Raw genomic sequence first — 11806 nt, forward strand, 5'->3', positions numbered from 1 at the left:
TTGGCCCTCAGCCTTCTTCACAGTCCAACTCTCACATCCATACATGACCACTGGAAAACCCATAGCCTTGACTAGACGGACCTTAGTCAGCAAAGTAATGTCTCTGCTTTTGAATATGCTATCTAGGTTGGTCATAGCTTTTCTTCCAAGGAGTAAGCGTCTTTTAACTTCATGGCTGCAGTCACCATCTGCAGTGATTTTGGAGCCCCCCAAAATAAAGTCTGATACTGTTTCTACTGTTTCCCCATCTATTTCCCATGAAGTGATGGGACCAGATGCCATGATCTTCGTTTTCTGAATGTTGAGCTTTAAGCCAACTGTTTCGCTCTCCTCTTTCACTTTCATCAAGAGGCTTTTTAGCTCCTCTTCACTTTCTGCCATAAGGGTGGTGTCATCTGCATATCTGAGGTTATTGATATTTCTCTCTGTGTGATATTTTAGCAGTGCAGACAGAGAAAAGCCTGATTTTAATATATTTATTAAAAGAAAGACATTACTGGGAGTTGTGATAGTTTGAAAGCTTTATAGAGAAGTGAAATGAGTTGGAATCTGAATGACAGCCTAGATATGGAGAAGGCAGAGAAGATGGAGAGGTCACTTCTGGTGAAGGGAGAGAGTGAAGGCAGTAGGAGAGGCACATGTTAGAAGGATTTTCTGACTCCTACACCATTTCTGCTGGGTTTCATTTCCTCAGAAGGAATCTCATTTCCCTGAGTAGAGCCATGTGCCATATTGTGATACCTGTACACTGGCAGTCCACTGAAAAGAAATCTCAGGAATACCAGGACCCAGATGCTCTTCTTGATGTTCACCTCTCATTACAAGGAACCAAAAAAGAAGGCTTTGTAGCAGCCAGGTGCCAGAAAACTACACTACACTGTACTACTACACATTGGCTGAGTGACGGGGCATTAACAAACTGTATTTTATATTGAATATCACTTCCAGGGAAAACCAGTCTTACTGGTGACCTCAACTGCACCAAACACCTTTCTTAGGTATTCCTGTGCTGCTTTGGGTATTCTGCAGGTGTAGTCATGTTATTTAAAAACAAGACCTGATTCTAGTGATTTTTGTATTTTGCTTTTCATCTTTGGTAGCCTTTATTTTTCAGCCTGTTTTAGTATGAAAAGCCAGCTAGCTGCTTGAGGGATAACTGTCTGAAAAATACAAATAATGGCAATTCTGGGAAGGCTTACAGACTCATGGATTGTATGAAACGTCAAGTTACCATGTGTGATTAAAGTCACAATGAAAACTAATTACTATGTATGGAACCTCACTGGGTTCTAAGTTCTTCAGGTATAAAGCAAGAAAAATAAGTATTAGTATTTTTTTAGCTAAGTACTCTGCATAAATATTAAGCAATACCAAAACTGATTCTCAAGGAGTTTGATTTCATGTCTAATTGTTCAGCTAATACCTTCTACATCAGGTAACTTATTTCTTCTGTCCTCTCTCTGTGAAGTTAGAGAACAGCTGGTTTATAGCCTTTCCAAAGCCCCAAATGTAGACCTCTCTTCCAGGTCTGAAAGCGTTAGTAGCTCGGTTGTATCTGACTCTTTGCAACTCCATGGACTGTAGCCCACCAGGCTCCTCTGTCCATGGAATTCTCCAGGCAAGAATACTGGGGAGGGTTGCCATTCCCTTCTCCAGGGGATCTTCCGGGCAGAGGCTTTATGTTTGAGCCACCAGAGAAGCCCCCTTCTAGGTCTAACTGTATCCTTCTGTCATTTCAGTGTGATACACTGGACCTCCAATGGAGTGTTACTTTTTTTTTCATCCTCTCCTCTTATTCTCTCCCTAATTGTTTTTTGTTGTTATTTGGTAAAATTAAACCATTATGTTTTTTTTTTTAATTTTTTATTTTTTAAATTTTAAAATCTTTAATTCTTACATGCGTTCCCAAACATGAACCCCCTCCCACCTCCCTCCCCACAACATCCCTCTGGGTCATCCCCGCGCACCAGCTCCAAGCATGCTGTATCCTGCATCAGACATAGACTGGCGATTCAATTCTTACATGATAGTATACATGTTAGAATGTCATTCTCCCAAATCATCCCACCCTCTCCCTCCCTCTGAGTCCAAAAGTCCATTATACACATCTGTGTCTCTTTCCCTGTCTTGCATACAGGGTCATCATTGCCATCTTCCTAAATTCCATATATATGTGTTAGTATACTGTATTGGTGTTTTTCTTTCTGGCTTACTTCACTCTGTATAATCGGCTCCAGTTTCGTCCATCTCATCAGAACTGATTCAAATGAATTCTTCTTTACGGCTGAGTAATACTCCATTGTGTATATGTACCACAGCTTTCTTATCCATTCATCTGCTGATGGACATCTAGGTTGTTTCCATGTCCTAGCTATTATAAACAGTGCTGCGATGAACATTGGGGTACATGTGTCTCTTTCAATTCTGGTTTCCTCGGTGTGTATGCCCAGCAGTGGGATTGCTGGGTCATAAGGTAGTTCTATTTGCAATTTTTTAAGGAATCTCCACACTGTTCTCCATAGTGGCTGTACTAGTTTGCATTCCCACCAACAGTGTAGGAGGGTTCCCTTTTGTCCACACCCTCTCCAGCATTTATTGCTTGCAGATTTTTGGATCGCAGCCATTCTGACTGGTGTGAAGTGGTACCTCATTGTGGTTTTGATTTGCATTTCTCGAATAATGAGTGATGTTGAGCATCTTTCCACCAGAAAATTACTAGAGCTAATCAATGAATATAGTAAAGTTGCAGGATATAAAATCAACACACAGAAATCCCTTGCATTCCTATACACGAATAATGAGAAAGTAGGAAAAGAAATTAAGGAAACAATTCCATTCACCATTGCAGCGAAAAGAATAAAATACTTAGGAATATATCTACCTAAAGAAACTAAAGACCTATATATAGAAAACTATAAAACACTGATGAAAGAAATCAAAGAGGACACTAATAGATGGAGAAATATACCATGTTCATGGACCGGAAGAATCAATATAGTGAAAATGAGCATACTACCCAAAGCAATTTACAAATTCAATGCAATCCCTATCAAGCTACCAGCAACATTTTTCACAGAACTAGGACAAATAATTTCAAGATTTGTATGGAAATACAAAAAACCTCGAATAGCCAAAGCAATCTTGAGAAAGAAGAATGGAACTGGAGGAATCAACTTGCCTGACTTCAGGCTCTACTACAAAGCCACAGTCATCAAGACAGTATGGTACTGGCACAAAGACAGACATATAGATCAATGGAACAAAATAGAAAGCCCAGAGATAAATCCACACACATATGGACACCTTATCTTTGACAAAGGAGGCAAGAATATACAATGGAGTAAAGACAATCTCTTTAACAAGTGGTGCTGGGAAAACTGGTCAACCACTTGTAAAAGAATGAAACTAGATCACTTTCTAACACCCCACACAAAAATAAACTCAAAATGGATTAAAGATCTAAATGTAAGACCAGAAACTATAAAACTCCTAGAGGAGAACATAGGCAAAACACTCTCAGACATAAATCACAGCAGGATCCTCTATGATCCACCTCCCAGAATTCTGGAAATAAAAGCAAAAATAAACAAATGGGATCTAATTAAAATTAAAAGCTTCTGCACAACAAAGGAAAATATAAGCAAGGTGAAAAGAGCCTTCTGAACGGGAGAAAATAATAGCAAATGAAGCAACTGACAAACAACTAATCTCAAAAATATACAAACAACTTCTGCAGCTCAATTCCAGAAAAATAAACGATCCAATCAAAAAATGGGCCAAAGAACTAAATAGACATTTCTCCAAAGAAGACATACGGATGGCTAACAAAAACCATTATGTTTGATTTCTGTGTTTCCAAAGAAACTGTTTCATTGTGATAATTTTTGGTGGTGGTGTTGTCATTCAATCACTAAGTTGTGTCCTACTCTTTGTGACCTCATGGACTGCAGCATGCCAGCCTCCTCTGTCCTCCCCTTTCTCCCAAAGTTTGCTCAAATTTGTGTCCATTGAGTAAATGCTGCTATTTAACCAGTTCATCCTCTGCTGCCTGCTTCTCCTTTTGTCTTCAATCTTTTTCAGCATCAGGGTCTTTTCCAATGAGTCAACTTTTCAGATCAGGTGGCCAAAGTATTGAAACTTCAACATCAGTCCTTCCAATGAATATTCAGGGTTGATTTCCTTTAAGATTGACTGGTTTGATCTCCTTGCAGTCCTAGGAATGAAGGACAGGGAAGTCTGGTGTGTTGCAGTGCATGGGGTTGCAGAATCGGACATGACATTGCGACTAAACAACAAAATTGAATTTCTAGGTTTTTGCTTGAGCATTTAAATGAATATTATACTCTTCCTTAAGACTAAAAGAGGAATAGTTGAGTAGGAATGGATATATCAAGAGTTCACAGTGAAATCTGAGATGCTATAAGATCTTCATCTTCTCCATAGGGGTTAGTTGTTTATCCTTCCCTCCTGTAGCACCTCCTTACCCTGAAAGAACTTGCTCAGTAGAAACAATTTCAACCAAAGCAGTCATATTCCAAGGTCTATGTTCTTATAAATATTACTTTTATCCACAAATGGAAGTTCTGGTAAATGTTATTTTCTTGATTTCATTATATGCCCAATGATATTTTAGTGCTCCGTGTAGACAGATGGTCCTGGAAGCTTCTCAGCTAACTTGTCTTCAACCATTCCCTAACCATACTGTCAGAGTCAGCCCTCTTAAAGGAAAATCAGATCATGTCCCTTCTATACTTAGGACCTTTCAAGAGGTCTGCATTACCACTGGATAAAGTCCAAGTACTTTAGTACAGCAATAAGATCCCACACACCTGCCCCTGCCTACTTCTGTGTCAACATCTGCCACTCTCCCCTTTCATCTGTGCTCTTGCAGTCGCAAGCTGTTTCCTGTCAATTGCATACTGTTTCGTGCTTCCCTTTCTTCACACAGGCTAACTCCTTCACTTGGAGCTCCCTTCCTTCTTTTGTCTGGTAAATTCCCAGTTTCCACCACAACCCTGATAGAGCATTGCTTTCTTGTGCTGCCTTAGACAGGATATCCTCTTTTGTACTTTTTGGAAATTCATGTGTAAGTTTAAAATCTTTGTATATGTCACACCATCCTGTTCATTTGTTAGCATGTCTGTCTTCCACTTTTGATTGTATGCGTCTTGCTTATTGTGTGCTCAGTCACTTCAGTTGCCTCCAACTCTGTGACCCCATGGACTAAAGCTTGCCAGACTCCTCTATGGGATTCTCCAGGCAAGAATACTGGAGTGGGTTGCCATGCCCTCCTTCAGGGGATCTTCTTGAGCTAGGGATTGAACCGGCATCTCCTGCATCACAGGCCAATTCTTTACCCACTGAGCCACCTGGGAAGCCCTTGCTTATTGTAGAGAGAGAATTAACTCACCCTAGTACAATGACATTTGGCTAAGTCATTTGACTTCTGTCAGGATGGAAACTGGTAGCCACCCATCTGTTCCCTCAGGGTGAGAACCAATAGACAGTCAAAAGTTCTGCACTTACTTCTGCTGCCCCCCTCTCCCCCCATAAATCACATATAAGGCAACCCACCCTGCCCCTCTTCTCTCCCCCGCCACCACCAGAACTTAGTCTGCCCTGGAACCATTTAAAAAGATAATGGGAAAGAAGGATATGTATAGATATCCTTATGATCCTGCACACTCTGCCTCTCTCTTTCCCCTGGGGATGTTAAGAGTGCCTACTTGCTGGTGGATCCTTGCTCATGGAATCCCCCTTGCTTTGTACATGCCTGTTTCAGTAATAATTTGAATAGTTTTTGGTCTCTGGTTTGAGTATGGTGTATTTTGATGTCTGATATCTTGAAAACATAGAGCCCAGCAGCAGCCTACAGTAACATTTAGGCACTGTTGTGCTCAGTGCATCAGTATAAGAAGGAAATAAAGCTTGTCTGCTCAATTAAGTTAATAGAGGCCACTAGAAGAACTGCCTTAATGAAATGAACACAAGAATCATTTAAAAATTGAATTTATAAAAGAGTTCTTAAGGATTTGGGGTTTTTTTTTGAAAGAATTTGAAATATTTTACTTTTTCTTAAAATCTTGATTATACTCATTGTAATTAATCAGCTCTTGATTCACAGAAAAAAAGGCACAGTAAAAGAAAGTTCCAGGCCAGCCTCATTGGATTATGATGCCTCAGCTATTGAAGACCTCAGTACGCTTTTAAGTCCTCAGGTTCTGAGAGTTGGTACAAATGTAAAAAAAGGGGGGGTGGTTGGTTACTGAATCTTTTAGAACAGACTCCCCCTACCTTCTGGGCCAGAGAACTGGTTTATTAGACAAAAGAACCTTACATGTGGATTAGGAAAACTTATCCTCTTTACTTCAGGCACATGAACATCAGAAAAAGAGCTGTTCTAATAGCATTAGGAATTCTGGTTGCACTGATTCAGTTTATGAAATTACTGGATTGCTTATGAGTCATTCTCAGACAATGGAAGAATAGGTTTCTTAACAAGAGGAAGTTGTTAGTATATTTAACCTTATGTTCACTCTTAATTGTATTCCTTATCAGAATGTTATATGTTTTTATGTTTGCCCTGGTGGCTCAGAGGGTAAAGCATCTGCCTGCAATGCAGGAGATCTGGGTTTGATCCCTGGGTCAGGAAGATCCCCTGGAGAAGGAAACGGCAACCCACTCCAGTATTCTTGCCTGGAGAATCCCATGGACAGAGAAGCCTGTTAGACTACAGTCCATGGGATCACAAAGAGTTGGACATGACTGAGTGACTTCACTTCACTTCACCCACTGAGTACAGGACTTCCCTAGTGGCTCAGATGGTAAAGCGTCTGTCTACAATGCGGGAGACCCAGGTTCAAGCTCTGGGTTGGGAAGATCCCCTGGAGAAGGAAATGGCAATCCACTCCAGTACTATTGCCTGGATAATCCCATGGACAGAGGAGCCTGGTAGGCTGCAGGGGTCGCAAAGAGTCGGACACGACTGAGCGACTTCACTTCACTTCACTTACCTACTTAGTGTCTTGAGGACTGTGCCCTTATTTATTTGTTACTGTGTTGTAAACCTCAGCATTAATAAGTAATTGTTAAACATTATATGCTATTGTAAATGGTACTGTTTTATTAATATGAATTTATTCTCCTTGTTGATGCTAGTGTATAGATAAATTTGATTTTTGCATATTGATCTTGTATCCTGAAATTCTTCTAAACTCATTAAGAGTCCTAGTAGTTTTTTAAAATAAATCATGTTTTCAACGTAAAGATCGTGTTGCTATGAACAAAGACTGTCTTACATCTTCCTTTCCAATCTAGATGCATTTTACTTCTTTTATTTTCCTGTCTTATCACACTGCTAGAACTTCAGGACAATGCTGAATAGAAATAGTGAGAAATGACAGCCTCATGTTGTCCTTATCTTAAGGAGAAAGTATTGAATCTTTTCGGAGAAGGCAATGGCAACCCACTCCAGTACTCTTGCCTGGAAAATCCCATGGGGGGAGAAGACTGGTAGGCTGCAGTCCATGGAGTAGCTAAGAGTTGGACATGACTGAGCGACTTCACTTTCACTTTTCACTTTCATGCATTGGAGAAGGAAATGGCAACCCAGTCCAGTGTTCTTGCCTGGAGAATCCCAGGGACGGGGGAGCCTGGTGGGCTGCCGTCTATGGGGTTGCACAGAGTCGGACACGACTGAAGCGACTTAGCAGCAGCATAGAGTCTTATTTCTTTTCTATTTAAAGAAGGCTTTTCAATATTTCCTTTAGGATAGATTTAGTATTGCCATCATCTTTTAGCTTTTGCTTGTCTCAGAAATTCTTTCTCCTGTTCTAAATAATAATCTTCCTGGGTAGAGTATACTAAGTTGAAGAGTTTTCCTTTTCAGGACTTTGAACATACCTTTCCACTCCCTTCTGTGGATGCCAGACATTTAAAATTTTACTTCATTGGTTGTTAAGTTTATTTGTATTCTTTTAAATATTATTGAACTTTATTCTGTGACTCACTGTTTTCGGAAACAGTTTGGCCTTTGTTTTAAGAATTTTTAGGTTGGATTGAAGCAGTGCTAAGACCAATTTTCCTTAATACTGTATTATATAATAGTACTGTCCAATACTGAGTCAAGAGTCTTCTGAGAATTCTACCAAATTCTTCATGAATCACGAGGCTTTCTAGTCTCTGTGGTGGGAACAGGTACTATATACTCAATTCTGTGTGGGTGAGTAGCACTGTGACCTCTAAACCACTCAGGTGATTCTCTTGGCCTTGGGTAATTTCCTAATATAGTAGTGCTAATAAGTATTTCAGTTGAATACTCAAGGGGAACACTTCACAGAGCTTCAGAATTCTTTGCAGATTTCCCCTTTTATGGCTCTTTCCTGTGAACTCTAGACCTTTTGTTTCCCATAATCCTCAACTCCATCTCCTCAATTTGGAATTTTCTAGGCTGTATGGGCATTACAGCCTAGAATCCTTTCATGGCATTAAGCTGATACAGTTAGGTGCCTCATCTTGTCTAGTGGTCTTTGTTTCTTTAAATTATAGCTTCCAGTATCTTGAATAGCATTGTTTTTTAAACAAATTATTTCATTAGTCTGGTCCTTAGTACTTAATTTTTGGTTGGGAAATTTCACTGATTGGTAAGTATATATTTTTATCAAATAAATTTCAGAGAACTGCCTGAGCTTCATATAGAACAGTGTGAGGAGCTTCTGTTATACATTTTTAGAAGTGGGAAAATGAGATTAAGGAGCTCCATGACTGAGGGCATTAGGTATTATACAGTGGTACTAGAAGTAAGACAATGCAAGAGGCAAGAAATTTAAGAAAGACTTTTCTATTAAGACTTATAAGATACAAATGTGTCAAACACTATGTATATATGACAGTGAATAAAAAGATCTAGTCTCTTTTTTCATTAAACTTCATCCCAGTGTGAATGAAATCGTTTTGAGTACCTATTATTTTTGTATTCAATAATGGAGATGTTTTATTTAATTAAGGTAGATGATGTAATACAAAAATACACAACATGTGATACATGTTACCTCATAGCCTTATACTTTGTTTTAACACTTGTTACATTACAGTTGACAATTTGTTCATCTCTTTCTCTAACCAGCCTGTGAACTTCTCTATATCAGGACTAGGGTTTCTTATTTAGTCTTTCAACTCCATTGTCTAGCACAATGCAGTGGACACAGCAGGTATTAGTGAGTGAATACACGAATGGATGAATGGAAGAATGAATGGTGCAACTTTTCTGTACCACAGTTGATTGTCAAGGGGGTTGTTTTGAATAAATAGGCCTTCTGCCCACTGTCCTATCACCCATCAGTCAAAATGGCTAACACATTTATTCTCAAGCATGACTGAGGTTGGTGTGTAATCATAGGTTAAGTGTTCAGTACAAGTTTTCTAAAGTTTTAATACTAAACTTCTATGACAACTTCAAGCTTTTTGCCTTTAAATTTAAATGAGCAGCATTTAATTCTTAAATTCAAGCTTTTTGCCTTTAAATTTAAATGAGCAGCATTTAATTCTTAAATTCAAAGAAGTGAGAAGCTAATTATGTATCTACTTGAGTGTTACTCAGTACTTACTTCACAATATGACAAAGGCAGTTCTGTGATCTTTTATGTAAGAGAGAAAAAAAATGAGGCAACAGAGAATTGTGGCCCATGTCCATGGCAGCAGGATCTTTTTGTCTCTAGGATCTAGAACAATGCCTAGAAATGAAGAGAGGAACACCACCTCATCCTTCTCAAGGCTAATTCACCATGAGCAAAATGATTCAGTGCATAGCTGAAAAAAAAAAAAAAGTGACTTCATTTTTGATAGTATCAATTTGTGATGAGGATGCTATTATTATAGTTTATGAAGAGAATTCTAATTTATCAAAGGGTTTCTTCTAAAGCTGCCTCTTTGTAAAAGCAGATATTTTCTAATCAAATGGGTGAACAGATTGCTTTTTCGCATATCTGTGGAATATAAGGCTTCAGCTTAAGCCGAACTATTGAAGCCATGATTCGATATCCTGAATTCCAATCAGATTTGTAAAATAAGATGTCAGATTGAAAACCTCGGTCATTCTTTTCTTTTTTAAATATAAATTTATTTTAACTGGAGGCTAATTACTTTACAATATTGTATTGGTTTTGCCATACATCAACATAAATCTACCACAGTTGTACATGTGTTCCCCATCCTTAACTCCCCTCCCACCTCCCTCTCTGTACCATCCCTCTGGGTCATCCCAGTGCACCAGCCCCAAGCATCCTGTATTCTGCATCAAACCTGGACTGGCGATTAATATCATATATGATATTATACATGTTTCAGTGCCATTCTCCCAAATAATCCCACCCTCGCCCTCTCCCACAGAGTCCATAAGACTGTTCTATACATTTGTGTCTCTTTTGCTGTCTTGCATTTATCATTACCATCTTTCTAAATTCCATATATATGCATTAGTATACTGTATTGGTGTTTTTCTGTCTTACTTCACTCTGTATAATAGTCTTCAGTTTCATCCACCTCATTAGAACTGATTCAAATGTATTCTTTTTAATGGCTGAGTAATACTCCATTGTGTATATGTACCACTGCTTTCTTATCCATTCATCTGCTGATGGACATCTAGGTTACTTCCATGTCCTGGCTATTATAAACAGTGATGCAATGAACATTGGGGTACACATGTTTCTTTCAATTCTGGTTTCCTTGGTGTGTATGCCCAGCAGTGGGATTGCTGGGTCATAAGGCAGTTCTATTTTGAATTTTTAAAGGAATCTCCACACAGTTCTCTATAGTGGCTGTACTAGTTTGCATCCCCACCAGCACTGTAAGAGGGTTCCCTTTTCTCCACACCCTCTCCAGCATTTATTTTTTGTAGACTTTTGGATAGCAGCCATTCTGACTGGTGTGAAATGGTACCTCACTGTGGTTTTGATTTGCATTTCTCTGATAATGAGTGATGTTGAGCATCTTTTCATGTGTTTGTTAGCCATCTGTATGTCTTCTTTGGAGAAATGTCTGTTTAGTTTTTTGGTCCATTTTTTTGATTGGGTCATTTACTTTTCTGGAATTGAGCTGCAGGAGTTGCTTGTATATTTTTGAGATTATTTCCTTGTCAGTTGCTTCATTTGTTATTATTTTCTCCCATTCTGAAGGCTGTCTTTTCACCTTGCTTATTTTCCTTTGTTGTGCAGAAGTTTTAATTTTAATTAGGTCCCATTTGTTTATTTTTGCGTTTATTTCCCATATTCTGGGAGATGGGTCATAGAGGATCCTGCTGTGATTTATGTCAGAGAGTGTTTTGCCTACGTTATCCTCTAGGGGTTTTATAGTTTCTGGTCTTACATTTAGATCTTTAATCCATTTTGAGTTAATTTTTGCGTATGGTGTTAGAAAGTGTTCTAGTTTCATTCTTTTACAAGTGGTTGACCAGTTTTCCCAGCACCACTTGTTAAAGATTATCTTTTCTCCATGGTATATTCTTGCCTCTTTTGTCAAAGATAAGGTGTCCATAGGTGTGTGGATTTATCTCTGTGCTTTCTATTTTGTTCCATTGATCTATATTTTTGTCTTTGTGCCAGTACCATAGTGTCTTGATGACTGTGGCTTTGTAGCAGAGCATGAAGTTCGGCAGGTTGATTCCTCCAGTTCTATTTTTCTTTCTCAAGATTGCTTTGGCTATTTGAGTTTTTTTTGTATTTCCATACAAATTGTGAAATTATTTGTTCTAGCTCTGTGAAAAATACCATTGGTAGCTTGATAGGGATTGCAAAACCTCAGTCATTCT

The sequence above is a fragment of the Capra hircus genome, chromosome 3, assembly GCF_001704415.2.
Source record: "Capra hircus breed San Clemente chromosome 3, ASM170441v1, whole genome shotgun sequence".
NCBI classification, from domain to species: domain Eukaryota; kingdom Metazoa; phylum Chordata; class Mammalia; order Artiodactyla; family Bovidae; genus Capra; species Capra hircus.